This window comes from Semicossyphus pulcher, unplaced genomic scaffold, assembly GCF_022749685.1.
Source record: "Semicossyphus pulcher isolate SPU_LCO1_2020_fin unplaced genomic scaffold, fSemPul1.0.p SCAF_14, whole genome shotgun sequence".
Lineage (NCBI taxonomy): Eukaryota > Metazoa > Chordata > Actinopteri > Labriformes > Labridae > Semicossyphus > Semicossyphus pulcher.
In genome coordinates this window covers 29,725,873-29,745,303 of record NW_027211648.1, presented here as the reverse complement: position 1 = coordinate 29,745,303, position 19,431 = coordinate 29,725,873, and positions in this window count along the sequence as shown.

The window sequence follows — 19,431 nt, the reverse complement described above, 5'->3', positions numbered from 1 at the left end:
TGAACACAGAAGGCACACTACATCTTGAGACAGACAACACGATGGCAGCAGAATGATGGATTCCTGATAAAGATTATGACAGGATACAGCAGAAGAAATATATCGTCTGCCATCTCCCCATCCGTTACTTTGAAATACATGATTGGGGATACTTTGTCATACTTACAAAGATCCCCTTTGAAACAGAGTGGAATTAACCTGTTAAGATGCTTAGTGGAAAATGCCTCAGGTACAGTGTGTGCAAAAGAACACGCTGAAACCAATATGCAGCATGTGGTGCCTGGTAAACAGTGTTCTTTAGTGGTGTAAATCCAAAAATATACATTTAATCAAATGGCATAAAAACAACAGATACAATGTAAAGCGATGGCTTTTGGAGCCTCGGATGATCCAGGGCCCTCAGCCAGCTTCAAGCATTTGTTTAGTTTTTTGTTCGTACATTTAAGTATTTACAATGTGTTATACTTTAAACTAATACTCTACCACATTACAGTTGGTAACATTTGTCTAACAACGACAGTTATTGGTCACTTCACATTTTAAGATTTTGACTTCTTTGACCACTGCACCTTCTTATTGTATATGTTTATTTTTAGGATTAGCTGAGTGTCTTTCTTTTTTCAACGTGACTTTATGTGGCTCTATGCTTAGAAATCAATCCAGGTACCCCTCTGAATATAATTCTGATGTGGTTCTGAAATCCTGTCAGGTACAAAGAGCATTAAAGTCTGCTTGGGGATGCTGTCAGGGTCATTGGGGCGGCTGTGGCTCAGTGGCAGTGTCGGTCGTCTCCCATTTGGGAGGTTGGTGGTTCGATCTACAGTCTACATGTCCAAGTGTCCTTGGGCAAGACACTGAACCCTAAATTGCTCCCAAAGACATGGCTTTAGATGTATGAATGTAGTTAGCCTTTACTATCATGTAGTGAAAAAGCGCTTTAGGTGGTCTGTAATTGATGGGCCAAACAAACATGGAACTTTCATCTGGGAGATTAGAGTTAAATTCCCTTGTGAAACAAAGTCAATTCTAATGTATTTTTCAGTTAACATCTGTGGTTATGTAGTGTACCTACATTACTTGTATGTTATGTATATACAAAAGTGCTAATTAAATACCATAACATGATGATTGTCATAAACCTAACCAAGCAGTTCTGGAGCCTAAGCCTTACCAAATAACACACCAACAAACACATCATTTAGCATGTATAACTTATTGTTCCACATTTAAATCTCTTAAAATGTAAAATGTTTTAAATTGCTTTATTTTGAAAGTCTGCCACGACATTGACTTGTTTATTAATGCTGTCTTGACCGCAGACCTTAGATCAGAGCTTAGACCATGGTATTGTGAAGAGGAGGGCCACTGACAAAGCTGCTGTGTTCAACATGTAGGAAGTGAAAACGTGTTGATAATATAGGACTTTATGTCTCAGTTTAAGTGACCACATGAACACAACACTCAAGTATTTCATACATTTTTTTTCATTCAGATCCGAGTAAATCTGTATCAAGCTCACAGCTATTTGTTTATAGATGCCACCAACACCAGCCATGGTGCTCTACATATCGTGTGCACCAGCAGCTAGATGCATCATGACAGGTTCAGTCCAGTATGAACAATTCCACCTGAGGCCATCCTGAGAGCTCCATCTCGGGATCAGCCTGATGCTTGAAGTATAAGAATTCTAGGTTAGTGGCACAAGACGTCACATGACTGGTAAAGACGTCCACGGATTCACCTTCAGTAGTCAGCTCAGATTACACTGTTTAGGTAACGTAGCCTGCTGACCTTCCAAAAGCATGTGGTGGTCATGCCGTTATGGAGAGCGGCTCAGCAGCTCGTAAAATGTGGATCCAAGCAAACTGCTCTTTCAGTCAAGACTCTGAGGGCAGTATGCTTAAGAATTAGACATACTCAACCCCAGGAACCCTTCCATGTTGAAGCCATATGTGGTAATGCCAAGTTACCTTTGTCATACCATGAAGTGCAACAGGACAGGAACCCTGGTTTTTAACTAATATAACACATGGTACTACATTTGTCTTCTCGTAGTTCAAGAAGAGAAACAGAAACACAGACGACGTTCTGCTTAGACCATTTGGATTCCTTTGACCCGAGACGCTGATACCAACTGGAACCATTGTATAACAACCATAAAGGTGCAGCTAGCTGAGGATTATGGTAAAGAACGTTATGGGTGAGGGTTTCTGTTTGTTGACAACAGTTTGTTGGGGGTTCTCTGTTGGTAGAAGTTGGAAAAAGCAGTTTTCAGTTTCAATTTAAACACTTTGTTAACCCAACCTTTCATAGCTGGAGTAGTGATTCTCCGGCCTCACCATAGGGAAGTGTGTAATTGTTCAGGGACATTTGCATTTGCATGATCCAAAGGTTTTTGTCCATTTTCTTCTCAGTGAATCAACCGATGACCTTTTCTGTTTATGACAGTTCTGGCTCCTCTGTCATCTGTTACAACCTTCTCATCATAGGTTAGCAAAGATGTTCAATTCTAACAAAGAGCTCCTCTAGAGACCATTTCTATGCAGGAAGCTAATCTGAGTAGCCCATTAGCAGAGCAGCAGCATCACCACCAGTGGTGGCTGGTGACACAGAAATTTGTATGAAAAGAACGAAAACCAACCGACGATTTAATTTAATTTACACTAAATGGCTACTTTTTCCTTTCCTTTCCTTTTTTTCCTGTTTAACCCGACAGGCCTTCCAACTTTGCGTTGTCCTAGTAGGCTACATGTCTATGGTAGAGAGTGTTTTAAATTACAGATAAATTAAACGTGCACGTCAGTAAACAGAAATGATCTCAACATTTAAATTATTGGACCAACACAATATCAATATTGTATTTTGGTTGTTTAATTAAAATGATGTGATGCAATGAATCATTTCAGTTCATGGGTTGTTTTGATATGCTGAAGTATCTGGTGAATAAAAACCGGTTACTATTATCGGTGATATATCGGTGACAAAGTACCGGCTCAAAGGGGGTTTGTTTCATTTCAAACTGAAATCTGGAACTTCTACGATTAAAAACTGTTTAAACTGTTATTTTAAAAACACCAATCAGCAAATCAACCAGTCTGAAATCTTAAAGGTGCACTGTGTCACTTTAAAAAAAATCCTCAGTCCTAGCGACACGGTCAACTGTTGAGTGAACTGCAGTCAACCTTCTTGTACGCGCTCGCACGGATGCTCGCATGCATGGACGAGCATCCGGGGTTTTTGCCAAAGACACACGAAACTGAGCGTGCTCAGTCTCTGAACTCACCGGCTCTGTTTAGTTATCACTGACGAGTCGTGTTCATCGACCAGCATCATGTTGTCCAATATCAACACTGTTTGTCAGAATACCTCAGTTAGCATCATGTTAGCTGGCGAAGTTATTTGTCAAGCTAGACATCACTGACATCCACACTCGGATAGTATTTTGGTTGTCATAACGTTAGCGAGCATGCTAAGGTTAGCCAACTAGCTCTAACGTTAATACACTGCATGAATCTGGCATTGTGCTTCGTAACCAAACGGTATTCATCTCGAGCATTAGCATACATTAGCCAGCCATAACCACGATATCGCAATGATATATGTTTCACATGATTTGCAGCGATGTCAGCTTACCATCCAACAGCAAAAAGCCAGTTGTGGGTCTGTTTTGATCCCAAAAGCAATTGAAGGTCTCCATGATTCACATGCCGATATTGACTCTAGTTTTCCCCCTGATGTCGGCCACATATCTGTTTGGCCAGACAGGCTACACTTTGTTTTTTATTCTTGTGTGTACTTTGTGTTGGTGTTGTCGTGGGTGCTGGTCGTTTGTTGGCATTAACAATCTCCATTTGTCAGCTTGCATTGTCTCATGTTGCACACTGTTGACTGTAGGGGCGGAGAATGAGCTCTAGGCAGCGAGGCGAGGTACTCGTGTGCACACATGTACATTACATCCTGTTCTTTATCGTGGGTAAACCGTCCCGAGTGCTTTACAGGAATCAGCCACCAGGCTGTTATTGGCAACGGAGGAAGTTGGGGAAGGTCTCAGTTTTTCAGTTCCTCTACCATCCCTTCACACATTGGCAATGTAAAGCTGGTCGTGCTAAATGTTTCATGGCAGGATCTGGATCTGGTCTGTTTTCTTTTGACAGGTTATCGCTGCATGTTCTTCAGCTGGCATTTGTTGACATTTACGTCGTGGAGTATTTACAGCATATTGCTGGATGCATCCTCTGTAGACATCTGATTGTGACACTGAGGCATGCTGACAGCCAACACAGCTGGCATACATATATGTGTGTGACTGTGTGTGTGTGTGTTGTGGTGGGGGGAGGGGATTCATGGTAAATGAAGGTATGTGGTCGTGACAGCTCTCTCTGAATGTGCAGCATTCATGACAGGTACAGAGCACGAGGCATGAGAGGGGCCTGCTGTACCGTTCATTACATGATCCGATTCTCACACGTGGTGTTTCTCGACTTCATAACCTGCCTTCATATCTGAACAGCTGCTCCGTCTCTGCAGTGAGTCTTTAAGAACAGGACATGGCTTCTGTTTTCTTTTACTGCCATCTCCTGCTTGCACACTCTGTAGTTCAAACAAAGCTTTGTTTCTCTGCCTGCTTCATGTCTGAGCTCCACAGAGGGGGCGTATCCCAGGTGAGACTACAGCTGGGTCCCAGTTACATATAACTGTAGGTACTAATATTAACAGGTTACAGTATATTATGGGGGGAATGGAAAAGACACATAGTTATTTATACTAAATAAAGTAAGTGTACACCCATCAGCCTTATCATTATGACCACCTGCCTAATATTGTGTAGGTAACCACCAGACCTCTGAAGGTGTGCTGAGGTATCTGGCACCAAGACGTGAGCAGCAGATTCTTTAAGTCCTGTAAGTTGTGAGGTGGGGCCTCCATGGATCGGACTTGTTTGTCCAGCACATCCCACAGACGCTCCATTGGATTGAGATCTGGGGAATTTGGAGGCCAAGTCAATACCTTGAACTCGTCGTTCCTCAAACCATTCCTGAACCATGTCTGCAGTGAGACAGGGCGCATCATCCTGCTGAGAGAGGCCACTGCCATTAGGGAATACTGTTTCCATGAAGGGGTGCACTTGGTCTGCAGCAATGTTCAGGTAGGTGGTACGTGTCAAAGTAACATCCACATGAACGGCAGGACCCAAGGTTTCCCAGCAGAATATTGCCCAAAGCGTCACACTGCCTCCGCCGGCTCGCCTTCTTCCCATAGTGCATCCTGGTGCCATGTCTTCCCCAGGTAAGAGACGCACACGCACCCGGCCATTCACATGATGTAAAAGAAAACGTGATTCATCAGACCAGGCCGTCTTCTTCCATCGCTCCGTGGTCCAGTTCTGATGCTCACGTGCCCATTGTAGGTGCTTTCAGCGGTGGACAGGGGTCAGCATGGGCACCCTGACCGGTCTGCAGCTACACAGCATCATACACAACAAACTGTGATGCTCTGTGTGTTCTGACACCTTTCTGTCAGAACCAGCATCAACTCTTTCAGCAGTTTGAGCTACAGTAGCTCTTCTGTTGGATCGGACCACACGGGCCAGCCTTCACTTCACACGAGCATCAAAGAGCCTCGACCGCCCATGACCCTGTCGCCGTTTTTTCTTCCTTGGACCACTTTTGGTGACCTCAGATCAAAACACAACAAAACACAAAAATATACACAACAGAATATTTCAACATGTTATATCAGAAACAAATGAAGACATTAATTAACTTATACTTAATTAAGTATGACATTTTGCAAAAAACAAAAACATTTCATGAAACTCATTTCACACAAACTCAAGAACATTTTATAAAGACAACATCTTTTCAGGTAAAACATTTTCACAAGATTTCACATAGAACATTAAAAAAAGAGCATCGTGACATTTTGTGAAATTATTCTTTTTTTATTTTACTTTTGGATTTTTATTTCAAACATGAAAAATAACAACATCAAATATATGTGCAAACAAAGCAAATAGCAATAACGGCACACTTTCTATATAACTAATCTCTGTTGATAATTTGTTGATAAAGCCACCTCATGTTAAATATAAAATGATGTGGTGTTTTGCAAACGTTGAGTTCATCCTAACCACGTGTTGTCCTCCTTTTTCCTTCATCTGAAATGATGTTATGTATGTTTAGACCTCCAGGGCCAAAATAACTGTATCTCCATTGTTCACTATTTTCCACAAAGTCTTCGATCATCAAACACCATCAGCACTAAGTTTTCTGAAATGCTACATTTTTGCTTACCTACAGGAGCAGTTTATGTAAATCAGCAAAATAAAAGTTTGACTCAGCCTCGAGGTGCAGTCTGAACAACAGCTTCTTTATGGAAATGTAACATCAGATATTCATAAATCCTTCTGTCAGGTTCCTTTGAGGCTGCAGACGTCTTCGTGGCGTGAACAGAATCTTTGTGATGTATTTGTGCAGCAGAAATGAATTCCCTCACGCTTCACTCCAACCATCGGATCACACACGGATAGTGGATTCTCCCATGTGAGCTGAAACGAGCTGTTTTCAGATCCCTGACTGTTTTCCACTGAAGACATTTTTATTCAACATCAGCACCTCTTTACAGAAATAGTATCATTTTATACTCTGGAGAATGAACAGAGCAGACGTCAGGCTGTGTACAACTGGAGCGACTTTATACTGAGGACATAAAGGAATATAAAAACAGTGTGTTCTGCTGATGATGAAAAAAACAAGTTAAATTAAATGACCTTTCTGTGTTTTTGAACCTTGTCTTATATATATATATATATCTAAGTTAGCTGAAAGAACAACATCATGATGCAGATCAGTAACAAGTCAACATAAAGCTTTGTCAGGTCTGTCCTCAAGAGGAGAAGAAGACTACTTTAACATGACAAGTTTGTTTAATGGAGGGCAGAGCCATCACTTATGATGCATTCAAGGAAGTTGGGAAATCTGAATGTTGATCAGCTTTCGTGGCGCAGCGTAAAGCAGATTTGTCTCCAGTTGAATGAACAGATTGTTGCTGAACCTCCTGCAGATGTTTGTTTATAGAGATTAATAAGAAGCTAAATTGTTGTTAGATGACGCTGATGGTAGATTATGGTGGATTACGTTCCGCCTGCTTTTGCTCCTCACGGACTGTTTTCCCTGCACACGCCGCAGCCTGCTGAAATGTGATTGGCCAAAACTACTCGGACTACAGGCGTACTACAAATGGAAACCAGAACACTTCCTGTAGAATCTGTAAACAGAGATTCACATTTACCTAAAAGCAATGTCGTACCTGAGGGGTTAATAGTTTGTGCTGCTAGCTTTGGCCTGTAGCTTAGCTGTAGTCATGTCTGCCTCCCTCATATATCCATCTTTATTTTTGTTTATCTTCTTTTATTGTTGTATTTTTGTGTCTCTGTATTCAAGGCAAAAATAAATATTGACAGATATATACAACATTTAGCATCTGTACTAAAATCATCAAACCTCCATGAGCTGATGAAGCTCTGATGGTACATAAAGGTTGTGCTTCATCAGTCCTCATCTGAGCATTCATCCCTTCATTATCTCGACTTGTGATCCTGAACGAGCCTCCAGCTCATCGCTTGCTCCATATCTATTGGCAGATGGCTGCACTGGGACCAGTAAAACAAGTGCACTGGTTATAATGGATTTGAAATGGAGGACTAATGAGGGTTTAACGGTTGGGCTCCTGTGTGATTGATGGTAATGAGAGGACAGACTCGTGTGTCATGTTGAGGTGAGGCTGAGGGCAAAGGAGACGTCCTTATGAAGGGACTAATGAGACCATTTCTTTTTAAAGGTGTGTCCATCAAATATGTCTTATTTGAAATAACCTGAATGGTTTGTTTTGGACATTTTTGGACCAGAATTGACCAAAATATAGAGCAGAGACTATTTCGTAAACTGTTAGAGACGTGGAGCTGACTCTCATTCCAACCGCTTCACACTCGGTCCTAAACCGCCCCAGTGCCTGTTGGAGGTCCGAGCTTCATGGAGCCAACAGAACCACATCATCTGGGGAAGGCAGAGATGATTTCTGAGGCCCCCCAAACTGGACAAATGTAATACATTTGCATTTTCATTTTCAGATTTTTATTTTTTTACCACAACATGAAATGTTTCACATTTAGTTTTCACAGTCACACCAGCTGAACAATCGACAATGTACAAATGAGAATTACATCACAATGTCACCTAAAGTTCTAATAAAAACAAAAACATTTATCGCACAATTTGAAAATGAAAACTGAATGAAGACATTTCACTTTCACAGACTTGAAACTTGACTTGTGCTGGCTGTACTTTTGGTATTAAAATGTGATAAGTGAAACAGTGACCCCAGTCTATTTCAACTACTTTGCTCTTGTGGTGTAGAAATTTGGATCGAACAAACAGCATAAGCTAACCTGCAGTTCCTATCCATCGCTTCTACTCGCTAACATCTTTATGTAAGTGGTTGGAAAGGATAGACTTGATCATTTTTAACAGAACTAATACGGAGCAAAGACGGGTTTGGAATTAAACAAAAGGTTGAGGCCCCAGACTGAGACTAAGGTGATTTATTTAGACACAAAAAAGCAAAAGGCAGATAACTAAAGCTTACTGTGAGGGATCCAGATAGAAGGAAATAATCCAAAGGAAAAGGTCCAAGTAGAAGTCCAACAACAAGAGACAGGAGACGAGTCCGTAAAATAAATCTTAACCAAATCTCACGGAGGGAAACACAGGAAACTTCAAGAAGGTATCACAAAGGCTGCACGACTAAATACACTAGGCAGGTGAGACTGATCGGGCACAGGTGAGACAATCAAGGGAGCAGGCGAAAACAATAAGGGCGGGGCACAAAATCCAAGAGGCGGGAAAACGCACAAAGGCAGGAAGTAAAGCAAGACCAGACATACATGAGGTAGGAACTACAAAATAAAACAGGAAACAGTAAAAACCAAACTCAGGACTGTGACAGCAGAACTCCAGGAGATCATCTAACAATGAGACACAAAGGAATTACGTAACAAGACAAGAACACAGAATACATTAAATACAGAACAAACAATAGAACTCATGACAGCACAGTGGACGAAAAACATGTTCATTCAGATTTGACAAACAGTGCACAGCGGGATAAACAGATTTTACATTTTCATCTTTATATGCTTAATTTTCCCTCCCATGCCAGAACATCAGAATTAAAATGAACATTTTAATTTACTTTTAGTCAAAGAGCAAACACTTGACAATTACGATGCTATTGTGGAATAAAATTTTAATTTTAAAGTTTAAATGTCGTCCCCTGTAATCGTCCATACATTTAGAACAAACCTCTGTCTTTATATCGTTTACATTTTACTCTTTTATTCTACAATTTGTTTTTTAATAAGTAATATAGTCTTATCTTTCCTCTGTTAGTATATCTATTTGTTTTGTTATTACTCAGTGTGAATGAGGGTCGCCCCTTAAAGGTCTCTTGAGTATAAATAAATGTCAAATAGATGAATGAATGAAACATTCCCATGAGGCAGCATGAGTCCACATGTATTGGTAATGAGGTGAGTTAATTAGAGACTGATGAAAAGCATTATTTTACATTTTAAAATACTGTGAGTCTGTGTTTTCTGAAGAATGCAAAGTAAAACTCTTCCTCTGACTTTATATGATTTGATACGTTTGAATAAAGACCTTTCACCAGACTGAGACGCTCCTGCAGCCTCATGTGTCTGTCCTCATGTGTGGAAAGCTGCTCATTAGGATCAGACCATCGATTTACCAAACAATCAATATTTCCTCACAGTGGGGAATGAGTCCCTCGTTACGCTGTGATTTAGATCCCATGTGTAAAACTCGTCCACTCTCTCTGACATGTTTCTGAAGGAGTCAAACGGCCTGCAGACTCCTTCAAGGAATAAAATGTTTTCAAACACAGCTCTCCAGATTTTCTACAGATGTGGAAACATGAGCAAACTGAGGGCGCCATCTGCTGGTCAAATATGTCAAACTAATGTTTGTCTGAGGACAAAACCATTAATGATGCTGTGCTCAGGTATTGATTAATTCACTGAGCATGTATTGGTTCATGTTGATCATGTAAATGTGTTTTTCTTCACTCATTTAATTCAAATACAAAAATCAATTTGCAACTTTGATGATGTTTGTCGGGCAGAGGCCCGGGGTGATGATTACAGGTCTTAATGTTTGTTAATTGCATCAAGTATTCTGACTTTCTTTGATTACAGATGTGTTGAAATAATGACAAGAAAAATATGAATGTTGCAGTAGTTACAAGGGGTTTAATTGGAGCACTTTACAGGCTGGTGATGGCTTAACATGTGTTTAAAAGGGCTGCATGATTAATTATCACTATGAATAATATGATAATTAAATGCTAAAAGACTGGTGTTAAGATGAGCTGAACTTATAAGTCACTAAAACATAAATGTAATTAATAATTAATTTTGTTTATAATATAAAGAATATGTGTTTGTTTCTGTTGCCTATTTATATATATTTTTTGTATATGATTTGTTTTGTTTAGGACCGGGGCAAGGTGTCACATTGTTCATATTTTCACCACCAGAGGGCGCTGCTTAAAAGTCGAATGCTAGTTTTGTGCATCTACTTGGTCTGATGTCATATCCTGTCTGGGAAAAGCAAAGCACACTTAACAGAGGCGAGGACTGATGTACCATGTTTCACATTGTAAAGTAAAAATGTATTGATTGTGGTCTCTGCACGCTGCCGTCCCAACATCAACACTGATTTCAAAGCTGTTAAAAATGGTCCAGGTGCTCTTTTGGGACCTCAGTTCGGTTCAGTCTTTATTATTCTGTCTGAAATTTGGCTTGCAGCAAAACCAGAAAGTGTCCAGAGATAATGAACAAAGAAAACTAGTGTGCCGAGGACTTTTTGCCCAGTAATCATCATTGGCAGTTTATATTTATATTTTATATAAGCTAGAATGTTTAAGTTTAATCGTCTTTGAATTATTATCATCATTATTATTATTATTGTGAGGTTTAGCTTTGCACAGAAGTGGTCTGTAAAATGTCCTTCAGAGGAAAACTTTTGACTTTTGTACTGAAGTACATTCAGAGTCGGTACTTTCTTACTTTGACTTGGGTAAAGAAGTACAGAATAAGTATCTGTACTTCTACTTAAGTATAGAGTGTGTGTACCTTTGCCACCTCTGGAAAGGGGTGCGTTGCATAAAAAGTTTGGGAACCGCTGCTGTAAGACATGGCAAACAGTGGGCTCATGAGGAGGGCACTCCTGGCAAGGCAACGTGTGTGTGCCAGAACTGCAATTCTGACGACGAGTCTTACGAGAGTGTGAAAAGTGTGACAAGATGCCCCGGGCTCCCCCATATTATTTCTTATTTAGAGATTTCTCACATTATGCCTGATGACAAATGCAACTGAATGAACTATTTAACTGAATCAAACTAAAATGGTAAAAAAAAAAAAACGGAGTAAAAAAGGAAAAGTTGTCCAGTTAAAATGTTCAGATGGATGTTTTATAAGCTCATAAAAGTGTTTTATTTTAAAAACATGTATCGAGTGCATGGAAACATTACAACAATGCTGGTTAAACAGGAAGTCATTCATCTATGTGACTGAACTTCTTTCGTATGATGTTAGCCTGAGGTTAAGATTGTAACGTTGAGGTAGATAGCTTTTATCAATTGATTAAAGGAAACACCAAACAGCAGTGTTAGCGAGCATCACTCACTCCCTCACTAGTCAGGAGAAAATGTCCCTTATTTAGGATTTAGACTCATATCTGCTTCCTCTGTTTGATCCACTTTAGTTTGATGATGTGATTGATTCAGTGTTTTATCATTCAAGTCTCTTTGATGTCTAATTATTGTTTTCACAGAGGTCAATTCCTGGTTGAGGATGGTGCTCTTATGAACACGCGCACATGAACGCCCCTTGCTCCACCACACGTTGCAATCTGGACTGTACCAAGTTGGACGTAAGGATGGGGGAGGATGCAATGGTTTCTCTTTTTGTATTATTGTTTTAAACAAGCTGCACTCAGGCTAACTCCAGGTCGATACATTTATTATAGAGTTCTTGTACATGTAATGCCTACATGGAGAGATTGATTTCATATTTAATAGCTTGTGTAACTTTTTTTTGTTTTTTTTACCTTACTGACACCAAATGGTTTAACCAGGAAGTATTTAAAGGTGTTGTTTGATCCACTAAAAGTTGTAGTTTTTGCCGCTGACAGGCTCAGATTTTGACTCCAGATGTCCGACAACATTACGGAAATGATCCCCACAAAGATCGCCCTGTCTTTAAAGAGTACGATCCTTTTTGTGTAACCAGAAACAGAAATCTCGCTCAAGGAAAAGTCTCACTCTGAAATCTCGCGGATGTTGAGAGGAAACGCGAGTTAGAGTTGGAGAGAGGATTTGGTACAGATTGCTGGTGTACAGAAAGTGCAGGTTAGTGTATTTGTTTAATCCTCCTCTGCCTGTTGCCTCTCTCTCTCTCTCTCTCACTCTCTCTCTCTCTCTCTCTTGGTCTTTATACTCCGGCTCAAATAAATAGGGACATCCATCGAATTCAAATACCTCGTCTTTATCGTCAAAATCAGGTAAATATTCAGCCACGGCTTTTGAAACATATTCTCACTTTAGCTGCTTGTTAGCCTTTTCAGTGTTTATCAAACTTTTATTTAATCCTTGGCCAGTAAATAGGAGTCAGGAGTTGTTGGCTTTTCCCCGGAGAGATTACAGTGGACCGTAGTGATGAAGAGACCCGTTATTTTACGTTACGTGTCGGCTCACCGCTCTCTCACCGCTCATTCTTTTCTCTGATAACTGAACACCTGCAGTCAGTCACCGTCACACACAGAGTCTCCTCCGGGGAAATTAGCTCATTCATTATTTATACAGTGTATGGCTAATAACCGCTAGCTATGCTGAAGAGCATATAGCTTAGCTTCTTAGCCGTAGATGGCTGATTCCACCTCCTTGCCAGCCACTGGATTAGCTGGCTCTGTCATTTCCAATATGGCGACCCCCAGCACCGGCTCAATTTGGGGTTCAACACGCTTCTTCAGAAACCAATTGGTGATGTCACTTAGACTACGTCCATTATTTATACAGTCTGTGGTAAAATAAAAACACACACTGGGGCGGCTTTACGCCGGCGTTGCGTGGTCCAGTGTCGAATGATGAAGGTGGCATGAGGATTCGTTACAGCGCTGAGGAGGAACCACAGTGTAAAAAAGCCTTCTGACACACATGTAGGTTAGCTGCCTGAAAATGTCACATATGTGAGTAAAAGAGTGAAAAATGAACATTATTATAATCATGGTGACTTTCAGTCACTCTGTCAGGAGGCTGGTTCACTGTCATTGTCAGACCAGATTATTAACCACAGAAGAAGAGATTTCTTTCACTAATCAAAGCTGCTAGTCTGTCATTTTTACTAATTATTTTTATCTTAATATCAGTGACACAAAATGAGTTACTTTCATGATAAACTTCTTACAAACATCAAAAACACACTTTGAGCCTCTGAGTTTTCCGATGAGACTCCCAGCTGTGTCCTCTCTCTCCAATAATTGTACACATTTATTCCTGGTCACGCACACACAGATGCATAAACACACACACTTGCACACACTCTCCTGGTTATAAAGAGGTTCATGTTTTGCCTGATGTCATAAGAGTTGCCATGGAGACGGGCAACACACTGAGAAGAGGGAGATCTTTCACAAGATGTTTTTTAGCTTTCAGTCTGTATGTCTCTGTCAGGTCTGTCTTTGAGCGTCACACAAACTGACTTATCGATAAATAAGGTCGAAAATCACAGCTGTAAATAAATGATGGCTGAATTCCATTTAGCTGCTTCAGTTTCATGAAACACAGACTGACATTTCTTCTTCAGCTTTCAGACACATGTAATTTATATTATTGACACATGGCTGACCTCTTTGTCAAACTGCTGTCTGCAAATTCAAGAAACGACCTTTAAGTCCCTTTTATTCCCTTAAAGTGAGGCCAAACCCTCTCTATCGCCCCCTGCTGCCTGGCTGCAGTATAGCTCATAAAGCCCACCTCCTCCATGTTAACAGATGGGACATGAGTCAAACTATAAAATCTAAATACAAGTCAAATACATTTTTCTCAAACATGGTTTCTGTCATTATAGTTAGTTCTTATCCTGCTGATTTATATCCAAGTGTTAATTTTTCTGACAAGTTTACTTTTAATTAGTTATTTGATGCTGTAAAAAGGGGGTGTGACCTCATGACTGACAGCTCTGTGGACAAATGGGGCTCCTGCAGCGTTCTGTTCCCGAGTAGCAGAGTAGAGGAGGAACGGCGAGAGGAGACGTCACTAACACTAACACTACAGTCATTGAACTTTCCATCAGCGTGAATATCTGCTTCAGACCGACACAAGAAGCTGTTCTGCTGCAGACTGAGCCCACCTGAGGGCTCCAACACGCCAAGGACACCTGAGGGCTCCAACACGCCAAGGACACTTGAGGGCTCCAACACGCCAAGGACACCTGAGGGCTCCAACACGCCAAGGACACTTGAGGGCTCCAACACAGCAAGGACACAAGGTAAAGGTATGTTTCCGGTTAGAGGAAGGGGCGGGACGTTGATACTGCGGCTCCAGCAGCCGATCTCTACTGCACACACTCTGGATACAGATGAGCAAGATGGCAGCGCCCGCTCTGGGGGGGTTTAGGCTTCACTTTTGTACAATGAGAGGAGGAGGAGACACGTCGGCCATCTTTATATACAGTCACTGGTTTGAATGCAGTGCTGCCTCACCAAATGTAACTGTTTTGCTCTCATCCACTAAAAGGAGTCTGAGTCTGTGGTAGAATTTTCCTGATTCAGATGTTAGAGTAAGAAGAGATGTGTGAGCGAGCATCCACTGAGGCCCAGAGAACTCCGAGGTCAGACCAGATGTGTTACTGTGCAACAGGTTCAAGACGACCCCTGGCAGCATCAGTCGTAAATCCCACTGTATGCTACAGAAGATATGCACCACTTGCTACATGGCCTTCGAGTTATCTGTTATTGTGGACAGGATGGCACCAGGCCCACGTCTCGCTTGTTAAGTTCCCCTCCCTGCTCTCATTCTTGCTTTCTGCCGACTGAGGTTACACGTCTTATTTGTCCATAGGTAAGATCGCACATTCAGTACTTCTGAGATTAGACACGGTTTCAGCAAATGTCCTTTTAGGGAAGATAGTACGTAGACACCATAGCGTTCGAGTAGGTTAAATACTGAGCTCAAGGACGGGTCTGTTAGAATTGACTTGGCATTACACTGATGCTCTGAGTGTATTGTATTGTCACTTCTCCTTGATCAAGAATATAAACTCTTCAACTAAAGACATCTGAGTCTCCTGAGTCTTCTTCATCTTCTGGTTCATCAAGCTCAAGAATTTCCATCACAGAGTCTTTTGATCAATGGAAAACAGAGGCCAGGCCTTTGATGCATGTCGCCCCCTCCATGTTTCTCTGCTGCAACTTCAATCATTCTTCAGCTGTCTCTTTTCATTGCCGCCATTTAAGGCACAAACAATCGTTTAAAAGAAAAACAAGGCTGTAAAGGGTCTCATGGCTCTGGTGTAACTATCACAAACATGAGGACAGATAATCTACCTCGTCTGGATCTGTGATTTAGGATTTTCTTCTGACCTTCAGCGGAAACCCAATATTTTTGAGAAGGGTTTAAATGTATGGTTTTTGCTAAAGACACTGAATACATGTGCACAATTATCAGGCTGATGAGCAATAATCAGAATCAAAAATACTTCACTGGAATAAAACTCGCAGTCTGTTTGTGGGAAAATGTTTTCTACGTCTCTTAACATTAGGAACGTGCGTACCACTGATTTCAACACTTTGAGTTTATTTAGATTTGAAACTCATTCAAAACACACAGTTTACAGCCGACCTTCTGTCATGTTTGCAATCCTGCTAGCTCCTGGTGCACTAGTTGAGCCAACGCGACCGTTGATTGTCATCAGGATGGCGGCTGCACTGGTGAACATGATGGCGCAGGTCCGTGATGAAGCTTTAGCTAGACTCTAGCGCCATCGTCTGGGGAAAATACCGTAACACAATAACATACCTTCCTCTGCTTTTACTGGTATTGTTCGCACCAGTAAACAGGACGCAGCCCACACTGGAGGAAAAACATGTAGAAAACGTGTCTTATACTCTGAATGTTCAGGTAATTGATCACAGGGGGAATTTTGCTTATGTTACAGTTTTATGAGCAAATGAATGATGACTAAACTAGACTTAGAGCTCATTAAAATTACATTTATATGCATAAACATTTTGCTGCAGTTTTTCAAAATAATATTGTACAGAAAAATGTTATGACCCTTTTTTTTGTTAAATGTTGTTTCCTTGACCTTGTCATGTGCAACTCTGTAGGCTCTTCTCATTTCTCAGTTTGTACATCCTCGACTCCTCTCCTCGCGTCTTAGTCCCTCCCACTGGAGATGCGAGCGGAGGAGGCGAGGAAGAGACACGAGGAGAGAGGAGTCGAGGCAACAGACATTTAACAACCTGAGACGACCCTGCTTCAGAGCCGTCATTTAAAAGCGACGTCAATTAAATATGATATGTGGCACAGCTGCATCGTCTGTTACAGCCTGCTGTTTTTATGATCTCTGTCAGTGAACAGTGTTTATGACAAGTTACCTTTAATTCACTTTACAACGTGGCATAATGTCACGTGAATGTACGGATGTCATACATTTTTTAATATAACACATACACACTCAAATAAGAGGTACATTTATTATAATCCTCAAGCATAACTATGTGGCACCAACAATCGTGCCCACAGATATAAACTGTCCAGTGTCCGTTTTATGCATGAAACATGCAACATGAGGTCCTGTCCGGACCTGATGGCATGTCTGCAGATTGAAATAATGAATGAGTTACCTGCTGTTCCTCGCGCGAAAATGTTATGTTTTTTTTTGCTCAAGAACAGTCAATATATGAACATCAGGCTGTGGAAGCTTAAAATAAAAAGTCCAGGCCTACACCTGTCCTTCTAATGTAGGAGACAGTTTGTCTGCTGGTTTTGATGAAGAAAGAGCGACATGTGGACATGCTGTGGGTTAGTCTGGTGTGCACTCTGTTAAATGTGAGACACGCCGCGGAGAATACCTGCTCAGACGGAACAGGTGTCCCAGGAGCAGAGATATGCAGCAAAAGGCTCCCGCCGTGGTTTGTATACTCCAGCTGTGTTTCACGCCTCTTTTTACGTCACGGGTGCTGAAAAGACTTCCGATAAGGATACACCGGTGTATCCTCGCTCATAGCTCCTCCTGCAAGCCTCCTCGATCCTCGATCCTCTCTCCTCGAGATGCATTTTATGAATTGAGACCTCCTTCAAGATGGCGTGCTGAGATCGATTTCCGGGTCACAGGCAGGAGGACCGAGGAGCGAGGAGACGAGGAGGCACAAAATAGAGAAATGAGAAAGGCCTTGTGTTTCCTCCTCATGCAGTGTGTGGGTGTGTATATGTGACAATGTGTCTGTGGGCGTGTCTAGGTGGGATGCTGAGGCAGGTGCTGACTCCAGTGACAGCCGGTGGAATCACAGCTTTTAAATCGACTGCAGCCTGCTCGGCCCTCTTCTCCTTCCACTCTCTACTGCCAGCATTAGTTGTTTGACAGACAAACTGTGTGTGTTAACGTGAGAAGGCCTGTACTGGTTTTGATTGATTAAGACGATTTGCTGAAGCTTGTGAACTTTTGTAAATAGGTCACTGTGAAATAGAGCACTTTAATGTCGGAGTGAGAAGCTTTTTGTTTGTTCCCTTTTCTCATGTTTCTCAGTTTAGGAGTTCAGGTAAGCAACTTTTGTTTTCCCTTTTGTTCTTCTGTGAGGTAAGATTAAGGCTGATTGAGCTGATTTCTGTTTGCTGTGTTGGGCACTGCTCACTCTGAAGCTAATAAAAACAGCTGCAGCTGTGCTGCTGGTGTTACTTGGGAGTGGGAAGAGTGGGGGTTGCTCATCATGTTGTGTCTAGGTTTCCCCGAGACTGGGGACGTGACATGAATTGGGGGCTCATCCGTTCTTTCTTTTGTCCATCGCCGTCGTGTTGAGACCGGCGTATCTCTACTTGTCTGGTTGGCAGTTTTTTCTTTGGTGGGGGGTGGCAAATGGAGTGTAAGCTGGAAGACTTCACCACTGATCCTACCAGAGAAAAACTAGACAGATGTAGGAAAACTCACCTTGTATTAATTGCAAATTTCTTTGATGTACATGTGCCACTAAATGCCAAGAAAAGTGAGCTAAGAGAGCGGCTTTGTGAAAAACTGAGTGAAAGTCTGTCAGGTGAGCAAACTCTTACAGGTGGAGTAGAGCTTGGTGACCTAGCAGGTATTCCTGCCCCACTCCATGACCTCCCTTCCCAAGTTAGCATGTCTGAAATCTGAATAATAAAATATCAACAAATGTGCACAATAAACTGCAACATATGGCAGTGTGGATGCGTAAGGGTTGTATAGTTGCATAACCTCCTGTTTTGTCAGTTCTGTGCAGCCAAAATGTGTATCAATAAATTAGAGGCTGTAGCTGCTGACAGGGTGAAAATGACTCAAACCATGTGACGCTCTGAGGGAGGAGTCATGTTCTCTGTGTAGGAAGTGTAAGTGTGTGTGGGTGTGTGTGTGTGTGTGTGTGTGTGTGTGTGTGTATGCAAGTGTTTTCATGCGACAAGTCTAGTTGCCTGTAGGCGATGGAACAGCCTCAGCGGCGTACAGTAATCCCAGCTGGCAGTGCATATGTGTGTGTGTGTGTGTGTGTGTGTGTGTGTGTTTGTACACACTGTACAGTAACATTAATACATCCTCTGTGTCATGTTCAGGGTGTGATGTAAATGCAGGCAGAGACAGAAAACAGAAATCTCAAGTTTATCTGACTTTAAATAATAAAGTCAGTGATGAACACATTCGTAAGTACTGAAATATTTATCTCAACAAATAATCATTCAATTATTTTGATGTAGAGTCAAATGACCTCAAGATATCTCGTGACACTTTACATAAAGAGCAGATCTATACCACAGATTGTGAGTAAGTCGTTGTACCACTAGATGGCAGCAGAGCACAGACTGCAGTCAAACAGCGTGGAACAGGCCCAGGGTGTTCTGAGAGATGTTACATTAAACTTATGTTAGATTTACCCCAGAGGTTGTGTTCAGGGTCCTGGAGACCGTCTGTAAAATCTCAAGCAATATGACAAAAGTGAAAAACAGAAAATGACACATTACTTCAGTTTGGGGTTTAAGAGAGCCGAGCTGTCAAACCTGGTTAATTACATGTGAGTTTCATCTGCTGTGTCTGTGATCGGTGCTGACAGGCGTGTTTACACAGCTCGA